Raw genomic sequence first — 16860 nt, 5'->3', positions numbered from 1 at the left:
CAGAGATGTTGCTGGTTTAATCCTGCTCTGCAGCCGATTGAGGACATGATTTTACAAAACAATTACAGGGTCAAATCGGGACTCCCAGCATTCAATTTAAGGTGCAATAAAAAGCTTGATTTCTTAACCCACAGGCCTGACTTGGCCTCACAAATTACAGGGTGAAAAAACAGAGCAATATTGCTATTACTTCCTTTGCCCATTTTCCTGTAGAGATAACAGAGGAAGTATCTCCCTGTTACTCCTTCAAGGCTACATTCTGGCTTCAGCCTTCTTTTGGCTCCACAGGTACCAAGCACCCAAATAGAGTCGTACCTACGGGGAAATAATATTCTGTCACTTCAGGAGCACTGCAGATTTCCTCCATCCCCATCTTATTTTATCCCCCCCAATTACAGAGACTACAAACATCAAATAATATCACGCTCACATCCTCATGAGGGAATTGAGAAGTTAAGCTTTTAGTCTGAGGTCATGTAATTAATTAATGGCAGTGCTGTGATTAGGTTTAAGTTTCCCTGATAATCTATCAATTGCAAGTCAATTTATTGAGCATCTCCTATTTGTTTAGCATGGTGCAAACTACTGAAGATTGGTGTGAGTCCAACCAAATCACTGAAACTTCCAGCATGACATTAGAAGCCACGTCAGTCCACTCTTAACTAAGCCATGATCATAAAAGCCCTCAGCACATTTTTTTCCTTGATTTTGGCGCAATTACACGCAGATCACCCACAGGCCTTCACTTCAAACCCCACTGTGAGCAACACTGGAAATGCTCTTTCTCTGATCCTTTCCAGAATTGATCCCTCAATTTTTGCCATTCTTCAGTGAGTATTGGAGGCTGTCTCTGCTCTCTCTCCCCGACAGACCAATACCTTGGAGAGGATGACACTGCCCTTTGCATCGGGCATCTTTCCATAGAAAGCAACGGTTTAGAGTTTTCCAGGACTCTAAAGCCACTTCCGCTTCTCAAACTCAGCTCTCAACTTAGAAAATAGCGGAGTCCACCTCCCCCATATCCAAGGGCAGCCCTATTAAGTGAGTGTTAATTAAATAAGTCAGGTTGGCTACGTAACGACCAAAAGACCAAATTTCAGTAGAAATCAACACACAGCTGGGGTGTTTTATGTGTGTGAGTGTTTGTTTGTTTGGAGGGTTTTGAGTTTTTATATTTTTTTGCTCACACACCAACGAGTTGAGAGAGGTTTAGCTACTGACACGGTCTGAGTTTGGTTGGGCTTGGGTCCAACCTGTAGGTTGGGTTTAGAGCTCCCCTGCTTGTCCCTCACCTACCCTGGACCAGCACTTACCTGAGGTATGTTCTTCCCTCAGCAGAAAGGCAAGTACACGAGGGCGAGTCCAATATCACAAGCGTATTTGAAGCCTGTGCTCACGTAACATCCGCAAACCTCCCATTGGCCAAACAAATCACTTGGCCGGTCCTGAAGTCAAGAGGCCCATCATGAGGCCATGTAAAAGGTGTGCAGGTGTTACATTACTCCAAGGAGGTGCAGGGTCAGACCTATAATCTGATCTTCCCTTGGTAAGGCAAAGACCCAATTCTTCAGGCTGTCCATGATGGCTCACCCAGTATAACTCACTAGATACCTGCCCTTCCAGCAGCATCTTTGAGCATTGAGCTAATCCCACCTTCCCCTTGCCTCCCCAAATTCCGTGACACCACCTTTTAAAAAGCAGTTCCTCCCTTCTCACGCTGATTTATTAAAAGCTTTCTGCCAGGCTGGGAAGTTGAGAATCCCACCTGCATCTAATATATGATAATTTGCTAATGCAACCCAGCACTGTTCGCTTTGTTTCCCTCAGTCTGTTGCTTGCCTGTTGCATTGTTGTTGGCCAATTTCCAAAAATCATAATAGGCAAAAGAAAAAAAAGAAACTATCTAGAAGATGATTATCCAAACATCCGAGCCCTCCTCCAGGTAATGAATCCACATTGAGTGAAGCTAGCATTTGGAACAATATTGTAAGAGGAAAAGAAAACGAAAAATTCCCGTTAAAGTAAATAGGTCCTACAAGTCTATCTTTGCGGATCCACAATATGGAGTCATAGATTTAGTTGTTCACACTTCTCCCATATTTTCAGAGCCATTAAGCAGGGTGGACTTGTCAGGGTTTCAACATTGTAATTGTTTAGCTATAAATTTCCCTGCTGGCTGGGGCCTGAGGTTTCCAATAATCACAGGCAAAGGCAGAAGTCAAAATAGATAGTACATGGGGGAAGGGAGAGAGCCCAGCATGAGGATTTACTGTGGTAGGAGGGTGTGGGGCCGTGGAAAGAGGGTGAAGGCTGCCAGAGGCATAGACGCTGAAGAGCAGAGCACAGGACATGATAACTCTAGGTGAAGTTGTGAGTAAGGTTTCTGCTCCCCGACATGATGAAAACAAGCCTGAGCTCCTGGTTCCTTCCCACACAACCGACCTGGAAGAACCTCAGAAATAAGAAGCAAAACTAGAACATAAAAATTGTGGGGGACTCCTTGGTAGACTGAATACGTGGTGGGGACCAACCTGGGGCTGGGGGTACCAGTGAAATGATGAAGAACATGTTGAAGGGAAGCTCTCAAGTTCTGCTCTTGACTGCATTACCTTTGGGGGATAATCATCTGCCCCAGGGTGGAAAAGCATCAGACAGTTGGGAGGTGAGAGGTGGGTAAAACCAGGGCAGGGCCAATACCCTGCGGGGTGAGGAACTGATGAAAAAATGTAGACTGGCCAGTTGGCCTTGAGCACTCATTCCTCTACCTCTTCTGTGCCCCCTCCCCTCAGAACCGGTGGATGACAATCAAAAGCTGTGTTCTTCAAATGATTTTTACTTCCACCCACAACGAGAAAAAACATTTTATGTGGTGACTCAGTACTGCAGAGCCCTGTACAAATGGAAGAAAGTTTCACAAAACAACATGCTAACTATGGGATGCACTCTATATTTTTCAACCTATTCTATTCCATTCCATTCCATTCCAATCTATTCTGTTTCTTCTCCCTCCCCTCCCCTCTTCTTCCTCTCCTTTTCTCCACCTCCTTCTCCTCTTCTTTCTCCCTTTTCTCCCTCCTCCTTCCCCTCCCCTATACTGACTGACTCACTATATTGACTTCATGACCCATTAATCAGCTGCCACCCAGGACTTGGAAAACTTATTCATAGAGATAATATCCTTCCCAGGTTACTTTTTCAGAGTATCTAAAAGAAGATTCTGACCAAAGTTGTGGCCTAATGGAGAGACAAAAATTGGGGTGGTGGGTTATAGTTCTGTGGGATCTTGAGCACTGTGCTTTGGCTCTCACCCCTGCCCCACTTCTAGAAACTGGATTTGAGCCCCTCCACCAATAGAAATCGCCAAACATGGTAAATGTTATCCCTAAAGGAAAAAACAATTTTAATGTAGAATGCTATATTCAGCCAAATTATCACTTAAATCCAGAAACTGAATAGACATATTCTCAAGCAAATAAGGTTTCAGCAGATTTGCCACACAAAGAACTATTTAGAGAATTCAAGTAAAAAGTAAAACCAAGAGGTCGCTAGAAGAAATATGGGAAGAAAGGGGATTTAAATAATTTAGTAGAATTAGTTGTTATCTAAAATATTAAGAAACAAAGGAAAAAATAACTGTATCCGTAATAACCCTGAACAAAAGTTTTAAACAATATCAAGAAGGGGATGGCAGAAAGGGATGGAAAGCAAAGAGATATGAGAACATGCTAACAGGTCCAACGTGTTCAAAGAGAGATTATTAATGGCAGATAGACGATAAATAATAGAAAGATGATAGATAAATGGAATGCAGGGTGATCTGACATAGGTAAAGGGATAAATAAATAAAAATGTAGAAGAGACAGAGACTCTCAGATTAGCTAAAACTGTTTTTCTCTTATATATCAACAATATAAGATCTATAAGAGAAGTTAAAAGAAAACACAAAGTCAAAGGTTGAAAAAGTATTCAAGGCAAATATGAATCAAAGAAGGTCAGGGTATCAATTTTAATATCTGACAACAGAATACAAGGTAAAAACAATAACATGAAGAACAATAAAGCAAAAACAACATAGCCATCATTGGGACACATGATCCTCATAATATAGGTTCAATATATATAAAGTAACAGTGATAAAACTGAAAGAAATGGAAAACAAGGCAACTTCCCCTCCTCCCCCCCAAAAAAAGCATAAATGGTGTAGTCACATTTGCACTTACAACATTTGATGGCTTCCTGCTGTCCTCAGGATAAAGTCCAATATCAGGGCTTGTGAGGCCCTATGTGATCTGTTCCCTCTTACCTCTCCAGCTCCATTCTTCCATACTTTCTGTAACCTTTTTGAATCTATTTTTATTCTTCATACATGCTTTTCTCTCTTATTCAAAACCATGACGTTTATTGTTCTTCTAGCTGTAACATCTTTCCCACTCTTGCCCTGGTTAACTCATACTTATCTAAACTATGTTAGATTAGATATTACTTCTTCCACAAAGCCTTGAAAGTACTTGTCCTTTCACAATATTCCACTCACTTATAAATTTCCTGCTTGACTCTCTATCTCCCCCACCAGACTGTAAGCTCTATGAGGAAAAGACAGTGTCTGTGGCAGTCACCAATGTACTTCTAGTTCCCAGGACACTGAATATCATACAAACGAATTAAAAAAAAAAAAGTATTTGTATAGTAATAATGGATTATATTTTTAAAAGGAAATCAGCCCAATTTCTGGTTCAACATGGCAGAATTAACATGTGCATTCATCTCTGTTTCTGCCCCCACCCATAAAACTTCACTAAATGCCGGTAAAATAATTTTTTTAATGTATAAATCCTCCAGAACAAAGAGAAAGCTACTGCAGATAGCTTATCAAAGTCAATAAAAATGAAGCCAAACTGGATGGGATCAGTGGGCATGGAAAACAGCAAGAAGCAAGATAAAAGCACAAAGAACTAGAAAGGCTCAGGAATTGAAGGCACTGGGTGTTTCAGAATACAGGAGTTGAATATATGACTAAAAACGGGCAGATTGATTGAAAGTCTTTATGAAAAATGCAGACACCCTCCTACCCCCTCATCTAGCCCAATGACAGCAAGAAACAACCCTACATCCAAGCAAAAGAAAAGAGGTGTACACTGTGGCTAGATTGTTCCGGAAGGGCTCTGGACTTGGAGGCAGGTAAAGCAGAGAGTTGGACTGAGATGCTTTACTGAAATCAAGAAGATTAAGTGGAATTTTGAAACTCATCTTCCCAGTCACTTCCCCAGTTTGTTAGCCCCACCTCAGACTGGAGACTGGAAGGGACAGTTGACTGCAGAATCTGACAACTCGAATAGAAAAGACCTACCCTTGTTGATATCAATCAACTGCCAGACCATGATTTGGTGAGGCCCACCAGTCAACAGTTCCACCTTGGCACCTGTAGGTTTTTCCATTAGCTTCTGGTTCCTGATTCTTAAATTGTGTATGAATATAAACGATTTCTACTCCTAAGCACTTGAGGGAAACCACTAACTTTAAAGGAAGTGACCCAGAAAGGCATTTACAGGAAATAGAGACACAGCAGGAATGGAACAAAAAAAATTTTTAAATCAATATAATTAATATTCTAAGAGATATAAGAGAAGATTCTACATCCATGAAACAAGAACAGAGTGCCAGCAAAAAGGATTTTCAGCAAATAAATAAGAGCTCTTAGAATTTAAAAATAGAATTGACAGCTTCCCTGTGGGCTGGGACATAGTAATATGTATAAAAATAAGCTTTGTCTCACCCAAAATTGTCTGTTTGTTGATCTTTACTCAGAGGTCCTAAACCATGTGTGAGTATGCAGATGCTTTTCTATGCATGGTGTGCCATCTTGGAAAGGAGGAGGCAACCTTGGTCCTGCTCATCCACCGACCCCTAGTTCCTCATTTGTGTCCCAGGATCAGTCTTTGTTCCAATACGTGTACCCACGGATACTCCCAGGGACCCTTAAGCAAATAGAGGTCAAAAGAGTTGTGTGCATAAAACAGACTTGACCAGAAAATGATACCCAGGCTTAGAGAGGTAAAGTGACTTGCCGAAGATCACACAGACAAGGGACATGGAAATTCAATCCTAAATTTCCTGATACCTCCCATTTGTTTACTCATTCATTCATTGGAGAAATATTATATCAGTAATAACAAAGATGATTAGTTTCTGCACTTCCAGAGCTCACAATCAGATGAAGAGAGAATGGAGCAAGCAAGATAGCTCCAACTGATGCTGAGATGGAACTCTGATCAGGAGGGATGTCCAAGAAGGGTGTTCTTCCTGGACTGAGCCCTAATGGGTAAAGACAAGAGGGGAAGGGGATGGAGAGGATCAAGATAGAGGTGAGAGTGACCACTGTGCTTTGGGGGCACTTCAGTGGTTCTTGAAGTCTGGACAGCAAAGATCAAATGTAGTCACAAGGAGAGGTGAGACTGAAGCATCAGGGAAGGACCACATCAGCCAAGAGACAGCATGCTATGCTAAGGAAACTGGACTTTATCCCACAGCCAGACAGTAGGGAGACTCACAGTTTTGATCAGGTGACAAACTCTTGCCCAGTATATAATCCATCTAATGACATGGATGCCAAAAGCTACAAAAATACAAGATGGGAGAGACCATTATGAGCTGGTGACTATGCCTGATAAAGGCAGATGATTTAGGTGGATAAAAAAAAAAAAAAAAAGAGGAGGAGATCACTTGGAAAAGGAGACAGTGGCACAAAACAAGGTTAAGAATGAGAGTGTTGAGTTCAAAGAGCAACCAGAGAATCCTCTATCTCCAGGAAACAAGAAAAGACAAGGAAGAAGGTAGGAAGGTTAGGGCCAGTTGAGATAGACACCAAATTGAGGAGGTTAAACATGGCTCAGCATGTCGGTGCTGCTTCAAACTTTCTTCCCAATGGTGGAGGAAAAGGAAGCCCCGAACTCTCAGGTGGTGGCCAGAAGTAGACCTCTATCATCCCAGAACTTCTTTGAAATCTATGCTTAATATTTAAAATTCATAGGAGTTTTGCATTCTACTTTACATAAGATTGATGTAAAAAGTGTGTTTAATTACTTTCTAGTTAAAACACAACTTCCTATACCCCAAGAAATCTTGCAGGAAATTAGTATTCCAGAAAGATGTTCTTGTGTCTTTTCATGTCTCATGAATGCCAATACCTGGGGGACATGAAGATGCACAACAGTGAGAAATCCAGTTTCTCCAAGTGAGCTGTGAGGTGAAAGAGGTATTTGAGGAAGTTAAATAAGCTGGAGGGTACTGGATGGGTGAGTTAGTTTAAAGTGAGTGGTAGAAAGCCAGGTAAGAGGCTTTTGATATAACCATGATGAGACTTCAGACCAGAGGATGATGATGGATGGAGAAAAAATGGAACAGACACAGAAATTTTTGAAGACTTGACGGATGATTCAATGTGGGGGCAGAAAGGAGGAGAAGAAAGAATCAAAGGCAATTCTGACTTTGAACTAGGGAGGCCAGACGCCAGGGTCAAAGAGGAGGAAGTTGAGAACATGGCAGCTGTGGGTGTCCCTGTGTCTGATGCACATGTGGAAACGTGTTGTAGATGGCTGGACTCAGGAAACAAGACCTAAGGTAAAAACATGAAGGCAGGCATGGGGATCATTCTCATCGAAGTCATAGTTGACGCCACAGGGTTGGAGGGAAGCCTGAGTGAGCAAGGGGAAAGAAGGAAACACAGAAAGTTGGGGACATACAAAGATGAGTAGTGGAAATGGAGAGAGGGGCCTCCATGCAGCAAAGAGGAAAAGGTGTATTGGCCCTCAGACACCACATTTTCCATTACACATAGCAGGAGAAAACTGGATAAAGAAAAAAAGGGAGGCGGGAAATTTCTTGGTTGGTATACCTGAAGAGTCCAGGAGTAGACCCTGACTTCAGGTATGATTAGATTCCAGTGCTGAAATGACGCCATCAGAATTCTGTCTCTATCCACCTTTTCACTCTTCTTCCCTTTCCAGCTGCTTCACTCTTAGGCTGATTTTCTCATCATGGTGACCCTTGGAAGCTCCAGACTTTTATCTTCTCATCTCAACAACTCAGATAAAAGAGAACTCCTCCATCCCCAAAGTTCCAACAGAAGTCTCCAACGAAAGTTTCAGGTTTGGCTCTGATTGGACCATCCCTACTCACAGGCCCATCCTTAAAGCTGACACCCTGGCCAGCACTGGGTAACATGCCCCTAAGTGTCCCAAGCCAAAGCTACACGAACTAAGCCCTGGGGGAGGGGGCCTCCCCAAACGAAAGATGCTTTGCAACTTCCATAAAGAGAGAATGAATGCTCTCAGAGGAGCAGAGAGGCTCCAGTGGGTGACGGGAAGGTTTTAAGAAGCTTGGGGTGGTGACAGAGTGGCCAAAACACGCAGTCATACAAAGGCCAAGGTAGGGGCAATAGAGGCCCCACTGCACCTGGCTAGATCCCCCCTACATCTCTGCCCCCCTCCACCGCCCGCTTCAGTAGTGAGCCTGATGACAGTGAAGCCCCATCCCCAGCTTCCCTCCTTCATTGTTCCCAGCATGGCACTCAGCACCCCCATCACTACACCCTTCCAGAACCATGCCAGAGCCACTTTGGCTGAGGCCCATGGGCCTCTCCAACAATCAAAAAGCCCCTCTGGCTTCAGAAAGCAGCCTTGTAATGTGAGAGCCAAGTCCTTCCTGGCTGGACGTCCCCACCACACACATCATACAATTCCTTCTTTCCCAGCAGGTAATTTTTCCAGTGAAAGAATCACCCCTCCCCTGTCCTTCGCCTCTGCCCCACCAATTGTTTGCTGAGGCGAGACCAGTAATGCTCCTTGGCTGGACTTCAGAGTTCCAGTTCAGCCGGGGGTACGAGGCTGGGATTTAACCGAGGACCCCGAAGGGCGCATGTTGCATGAATCATCTCCCCAGTGCCCGAGACATCAAACCACACTTCACCCCTCGCTCGCTCTTTGCCGGCCGCTTCAGCTCATTGGCGTTTGAAGCAACATCACCGGCGGCGGCTCATCTGGAACATCGTGGCACGCTTCCCTTTCCAGGATAGTGAGCACCCTTTACCGCAGAGAGCGAGGAAGAGTCAGGCAGACAGACAGATGGACAGGGAGTCCCGCAGACAGCACGGATGAATATGGATTTGCAGCGTCTGCGGCGGGAGGGCGGCCGTGGCAATCACCTTCAATGCTGCGGGAGCGCGGGATGGACCGACAGCAACTCCCCTTAGGTATCTGAGTGGGCTCTTTCTCGTGTGATGTTTTGAAGCATGTCAGCATTCCTGGGCACTGTCAGCCTCCTCCAAATGACCTGAGTGGGGGGTGCAAGTAGCAAGCTCTCACCGCCTTGGGCTGTGCGGAAGGAAATGCTGGGAATACGGGCATACTTTCCTCTCGCTGAGAAAATCAAGGCGGAAGTGCCTCAGCTTCAGCTCCCCGTATACCCTCGCATATCAAGGTACAGATAAGCTGATCTATTACAAATTCTAATGCAGCACATTTCCCTGACCAGGAGCCTCGTCTCCTCCAGTGCCCCGAGCGTTAGCCAATATTTCATCAAAACCAGCTCCCTTCCAGAGGCCTCCCTCTCTTCTTCCCGCTCATGCCAGAAGGCTCACACCGGTGCCTTCTCCATGAGTGTGGCCTACACACACACACACACACACACACACACACAGGGACACAGACATACATACATGCACACACATGCACATGTACACACATACATGGACATACACAGACATGCACATGTACACACACATACATACCCAAATAAAACTGGACCCTGATCTTCCAGATTCATGAAGCTGCCTTGCCCAACCTGGCTTAAAATGATCATTTTTCACTCTCGAAATGTTTGAATCCCACAAAGGGATGCTTCAAAACATCAAAACGATAAAACACACACACACATGCACCCGTACGCACAGATGCGCACACACGAACACACATCAAGGAGAGCTGTTACACGAGACATTTGTTTCTGAAAACCTGTCTTCTGATTTCGGCCTTATTCCTCGCTCCACGTAGGCCTAACTCTCCGGTGCCATAAAAGCAAATCCCGAGCCCAAGAGCAGCCCAGCCAGTTCTATGGGCTGGAGTTCATTTCTTGGTGGCCAAGAGGTCCACTTTGTTTGCTTGGAGAGACCTCATCCGGCCACTTCAATACCTGCTCAGTCTTAATCTTCCCTCCTACAAAATGGGTCTAATAAAGCCCACCAAGAGTCGGTCTGTGGGGATTCGTATATTAATATCACCAAACCCTTTTGAAAATGAGCCCATGATTGTCACCATTCAGGCCTGGCACGGTAGAAACGTTCAACAGCTTGCCCAAGTCATGGAGCCATACTGTGCTTTTAGCCACTACAGCAAGCAAGGGAGAGAACAAGCGAGCGCACACGTGTGCCTAGAAAAGGGCCAGAAGAAAACACAGCACAGTATCTCTCTCCTGGTTGGTGGTAGGATTACGGATGATTTTTTTTCTTTCACTACAGTATCTGCATTTTATCTAGATTCTTCTCATTTCTACAGTGAAATAGGCATTGCTTTTATAAGAATAAGTTTTCAATGTTGTTTTGCAAAAGCACCTGCCATGCCTGTCTCTCTGACCACCATGCTTTCTCCCCCAGAGCAGCAGACTCAAGGAGGGCCAGTGCCCGCACCGTTAGTCAGGCTCAAGCCATTCCTCACACACAGCCCCCAAAACAAGGCAGAATGACAAGAAGAGGTTAGCCAGCTGCTAAGAAATGTCATCATCAAGGCGGGGGAAAGTGGTCTCACGCACCCCAAATCCACCCGAGCCCCTGATGTCTGGGGACAGTACTGGGGACACAGTGGGAATGATAGAAAGGGACCTTGATGGGGCCAGGAGACCAGACTTCACTGTGTATCTCGTCTTCTACTATCCAAATAACTTCCTCAATATCCGAACTGGCTTTCTCACCTGGGACCCTCTGGGGGCCTCTGGATTCTAAGATAACCCTAAGAGAGGCTGACTACGTGCCAGTCACACTTCATGGTCTTTATATGTGTGATCTCAGTCACCACACGAAGCACAGGAAGTAGATGTCACATTTCACAGATGGGAGCCCTGGAGCTCTTAGACAAAATGACCGCATCAAGGTCACAAAGCAAGTAAGCCACTGAACTTGGATGCAAACCCAGGTATATCTGACCCCAGATTTTGGAGATCTTTCTCAGTTAATGATGCTGCCAGATTTCTAGCTCCAGTATTTCAAGTATGTTCGAACTCAAGCTGCATGTCAGTGGTGTTGGCATTGTCATCACAGCTTCGGGGGCTGAGTTGTAAGTGAAGTGCTCTGTGACTCTTAACTCTATTTCCCTTCTCCCCTTCTTATCACACAGCCTCCATGAAGTGCTTCGGGGCCTCTCGAGCTTTCCAAGGAAAGGAAGCCAGTTCCTTAGGAAGAGCGCTCGGTTCTCTGGCACCCATGGAGAGACAATCGCACATTAGCCCCTAGGTGCTGGCCCATAAGCTTTTCCCAGAACGGACCAGAAGTGGGAGGGGGGGGGGGGCCAGCACTACACCCAGTGGGTTAGCTCTTCGGGCAGGCAGCAATAATGGAGAACGTGATAAGCTGTCACTAGAAGCCAGCTCAGTTCTCTGAGACTTAATGGTAGAATAACACAATAGGGTCAGACTAAAAAGGTTCCCTTATGAAAATTTTATCAGCAACTTTGGTAAATGGCTATGGGAAAGGTGCTCTGCTCCCAGGCAGACCTGGGACCCGGTTTTACAAGGTACAGGCGGCCTGCATTGCATCACCCCCCACAAGATATTAAGGGCACTCAAATTGAATTAACACCAAATCAAGCCGGTGCACTTAACAATACAAATGCACTTAAGGGATGCCTCAGGATGATTTGTGACTAAAGAAAGCAAAGAAGAAAACGGCCTGCAAGCCACAAGGGTGGTGTTGTGTGTCATATACAGGAAAGGCCATAAGTAGAACTTAGAATACCGGAAAACCATGAACTTCGGGGGCTCTCAAATACCTTAGACCCAGCCGTAAAGTAGAAGGCCGCTTTTGTGGTATGCAGAAACAATTGATAAATAAATTACAGCCAATTTTCTTAGTGGCAGGGTCTCCATTACCTCTGACAGCAGCCTAACTACTCCGCTAAGATGATAAGAGGCAAATAATGGCGGATCAGGTAGCGCCCCAGGAAATTCTTCGCCAGCTGCCAGGTCTCTTCATGACAGTGATGACACAAAGATCCTCAGTGAGAGCCAAGTGATGAGAAGTGACAGCTCGCCAGGCAGACCGTGACAGGTCCTAAAAAGAATCAGCTGAAAGTGTCCCTGGCAGATGGGACCCCAGAGTCAGGGCTGGCCCTTTGGTTTCTTTCCTTCCCCTGTCAGTGTTTGTCCACACACATTTCCCCCTCGTACGTCTCCCTCCTTTGCTGTCTCCCTCACCCTCTTCCCACACCCCTCTTCTCACCCCCTCACCTTCTCTTTCAAATATATCCTGTCTACTGAGCTGGAAGACAATTTGGCCATCTTCATAGATGAATGGCTCTTCTGAGATTATCTTGGAAACTTGGATATATTCTGGACTTGAGAGAATTCAGGGGGAAAAAATGGCCTCACTGGGGATTCCTTTCCATCAAGTGAAATACACACAAAAGCATGCTTTTGTTATCCTTCCAGGAAAGAGCTGTCTCCACGCAGGGTCTTACTCTGAAAACGGGCTCCATTTAGGTTGGAGGTGGCCTCATTTTGTCAGAGTTAAAGCAATTGCTCGCCGAGTCACGAGGTGGCTGAGAAACTGGGGCAGGCAGGTTCAATTTTTCACTACCGAGAAAGAAGTTCTCAAAAAGTAAGAAGGACCATTTCTAGCTGCTCTTGTACCTCAGCCAGGACGTGCTCACTCCAGGAGGTAGGCATTATCATAAGGGAAGCTGGGTGAATGCAAAGGTCTCCACGTCTAGAAGGAATGATCTTGGGCCCTTGATCTTCAGCTGGGTGACTCTGAGTGAGTGCCTTGACTTCTTGGAGTTAAACTTTCTCCATGAGTTAAATAGAGACATCTTTAACATCTTTAACATCCTCCTGGGATCGTTTAGGGGACACGGCAAAAATAATTATGGGAAAGATCTTGAGAAACTAGGAACCATCTACGAATATAAGGCATCATAATAAAGAAAATAATCCACAAACTGCACATGCAGACACACTTCTTACAAAAACAATCTGGGGTCCCAAGAAAGACCAATCTACTCCTGGTTTTCCATAACAGCGGACTTGTCTGATCATCGGAGGAACAGAAGAGCAAACAAACATGAATGAAATCCATTGAAATCCCCAACTCAAAAGTAACTGTACCAATTACTTTCCAGCTTCTCCCAAACTGAACTTTGAAGCCAAAACAATGAATGGTCTAATTCTTGGGGGCCAGAGATTTGCCTCATCTTCAGATCATCCTCACAGAAAATGCACCCCCTACCCCGCACTGGCACACCAGATGGCTGAAGAAACACTCCAGAACACACACTCCTCCATGAACTTCACCTCTACTCTGAGCATCTGGAGTCCCTGCCCATGTCCTATTTGGGTGCTCCCTCTATTCCTCTACACGATCCCTTATATGCTTAGGGATCACCACTACTTACACTGCTTACTCATTACTTATCATTAGTCCCTTTTCCTCAACAACCTTCTCTGAAGTTCACGACTCGTTATGCATTGATGATTCATCCAGTCAACAAGCAGTTATTGAGTACTTGATGCCAGTATGGTGCTTGGTGACAAGAATATGGCGGTCCATAAGACAACACTCCCAACTCCAGGAGCTGACTTTCTGCCTCACTGTCCCTTTCTGGAGGCCGTCTTCGGTTTCTCTATGTATTTCTAAAATGCACCTAAGCTGACAACACCTCTCCAGTGAGGCAAAACCCTCTATAAATTGGAAAGAAAGCAAAATTTGTGTTATGTGGAAGCCTCCAGTTGAATGTGGCCAACTCCATCCTTCAGGCCCATCAGGCACAACCCATTCCTCTCTCACCTGGTCTCCCACAGACTCATACATGCTTTTATTACATAATGTTTTTAATTATCTGTTTGCCTGTCTCTCTCTCCCCACCATACTTTGGTCTTTTTTAGGCTTGGGTGCCCTGCTCATCTTACTCATGACTGAGTTCCAGCACATATCACAGGCCTGGCACTTAGCTGGTATTCAGTAAATGAATGAATGAATGAATTTGATTCTCTTTCCTTTCTCTGTCCAAAACCTTCTCTTCTCCCCTCCCCTTTTTTCCCTTCTTTTCTATCAGCTCCAGCCCCAGCCTGTGATCCAGGGAGGGAGGGTTGCTAAGTGGTTATCAACACAGACTCTCCTTGGAGTGTGTTGGGGTGGGTCTCTATTGGCTTGCGAGAGCAGCTTATTAAATATTCAGGAGTTTTTGGAGCTGATTTTAAGCTGTTGGTAACTGGAAATTGGCTGTGGTGGGAGTATTTACACAATGGAAATCAATAAAGGATGCACATCAAGATTTAGGGGTTTGGTTTTGCTTTGGTTGTTTTTTTGTTGTTTTTGTTTTTGTTTTTGTTTTGAGAGCCCGCTTCTCTGCACACCACTGCTCTGATTTAGCCAGACCCGGATTTGTGGCTCAGCTCTACTGCTCATTAATTGTGTGGCCGTGGACACCATGCTTGATATCTCTAATGCTGGTTTCTTCATCTATAAAGTGAAGGTGATAATTGTGGCTTCACGGGGTTATTATGAGAATTAAGCGACCTAATGTTTATACAGTGTTTCACACGGCTCTTCATACACCGTAAGTGTCCAGTAAGACCGATGTATTAGTATTCGTACTTGGATCAGTATTATTCCCTGGCTTTCAGTCAATGTGTTGTTTCATCCAGTTTGTTACACTTTTGTTTCTTCTTATTGCCTGAATGATTTGTGACAACTTAAAAAAAGGCAAAAGCCATAAAACAAAAAAAAGAGAAATTAAAAAATCAAGATCAGGGGAAATAAAAATTATGGTACAAAGTCACAGTGACAACACTATCGTAATCGGAGAGAATCTGATCGACCGAGGCTCACTAGAGTGTTCGTTGGGACATTTTAAGGGGTTGCCAGCAGAGCCACGGAGGGTCGCGGCGGAAGGGGCCTCGGAGATCTTCCGGGCCGAGGCTTCACTCTACTGAAGAAAACTGAGGTAGGCAGACAGGAAGAAATCGTTTCTTGAGCACTTACAAGCACACGAGCAGACGCTTTCACTGTCGGCATCTCCAATTCACAGATGAAGCTGTCGAGATAAGGGACATAACAGGCCTTTCCCGATGCCACCAGGCCGGTGGTGGCAGAAACGATATTAGGACTCAGATTCCCATTTCCCACTCCTCTCCCTTTAGTCTCAGGGAACCATGCTGTCTCCTGGCTGCAGGAAGATCCATTTGGTGATAACAGCTTCCTGAAGATCAAACAGTCTCTCAAGATCCAACCGAATCATACGCACACAGAGAAACTGCAGACTGTGTGATGCAGAGGACTTCCCTGGGAATTTCCTGGGTCCGACTGTGACATTTGAAAGAATGACAAGCAGAAGCCCAGTGGCAAGAACAGCTGCTCCTGCATAAAACACATCCTCATTCTGTGTCGGCCTCGGAAAAGAGACCCGTGTTCTTCATCCACATTCCTCTGAGGTCCACTCTGAAGTGCGAGTCTTTTTCTGCTGCCCTTATAACGAGAATTCTTTTTTTCCCCCCTAACTTCTACCAACAGCTTCAACTTCATTCTTCACAAAACCTTCTGTTAGAGTGGCTCATAGGCGCTGAAATTAAATCTTTTTCCCTCCCTCTTCATCTGCAAGAAGCAGCACAGAGCCAGAAAGGGGTTAAAAAGCAACCAATGGATCGACCTGGGAGGGCAAGGAAGAAGCTGCGTAATCCACAAAGTGAGTGGATCCACCGCCTATGGAGGGTTGGAAGCAACGTCTCATTTATTAGGCCACCACCCTTGTTTTGCAGCAAGCGGGCCAGCGGGCCAGCCTGGGGGGTCTATTTTATGGGGATTGTGTTATTGCCCTCAGAGCTGTAGCTGACCTCACACCAAATAAACACGTCAGTCACTTCTCAAGTCACCGTTCCCAGGTGTGGCACAGAGGCACCATGCAGGGACCCGTGGCTTCCTTTTCCCCACCTGCACTCAGAAATGGCTCTCAAAATCCCAGTGTCCATGCTAACAGCTCTCTGTCTCTCCCTGTCTCCTTCCCGGATTGGCTGCCACATCTGTCCAAGGTTTCATGAAGTGCATCTACAAAGCCATCCGAGTGGCAGGGCAAGCCACCAGCCCTCAGAGAAACTTCTGGATAAAAAAGAAGGCCCTGAAAGGAGAAAATACATAATTAAATACACAATTAATACACAATACACAATTAATTAATACACAATTAGTTAATTAATACACAATTAATTAATTAATTAATACACAATGAAATACACAATACACAATTAAATACAAATTTTCAATTACAATACACACGCACACACATATATGTATACATATATACATATATATGTGTATATATATACATATATATATACACATATATATATACACATATATATAATATATTTCCCTCGAAAGTTAGGTTGGCGTTTTTTCCTTACTATTTCCTTACCAGTTTTTCTTAAGTGTGTTTTTTATTATTTGTTTTTCATACAGCAGAATTAACTTCTCCAGACTTAATCCCAGGTGGGCTTAACCACAGGCACCAACATTCTGCCACCTGTTTGGGTGAGCTTGGGTAACACTGACTCACTCTTACGTTTTTAAATGAGGCAGGTATGATGCAAAAGAATATCTGCCACCAG

The 16860-nt window shown here is 44.7% G+C and overlaps 1 pseudogene; it reads left to right on the top strand.

Moving 5' to 3' along the window:
• Positions 1–15527, top strand: part of LOC121035164 (ferritin light chain-like) — a 45161-nt pseudogene extending 29634 nt beyond the window's left edge.
• The last annotated feature ends 1333 nt before the right edge of the window (positions 15528–16860 follow it).

Source organism: Herpailurus yagouaroundi, unplaced genomic scaffold (genome assembly GCF_014898765.1).
Source record: "Herpailurus yagouaroundi ecotype Mexico unplaced genomic scaffold, PumYag 160, whole genome shotgun sequence".
NCBI lineage: Eukaryota > Metazoa > Chordata > Mammalia > Carnivora > Felidae > Herpailurus > Herpailurus yagouaroundi.
Note: the sequence above shows the minus strand (reverse complement) of the source record. Positions and strands in the feature narration are given on the sequence as shown.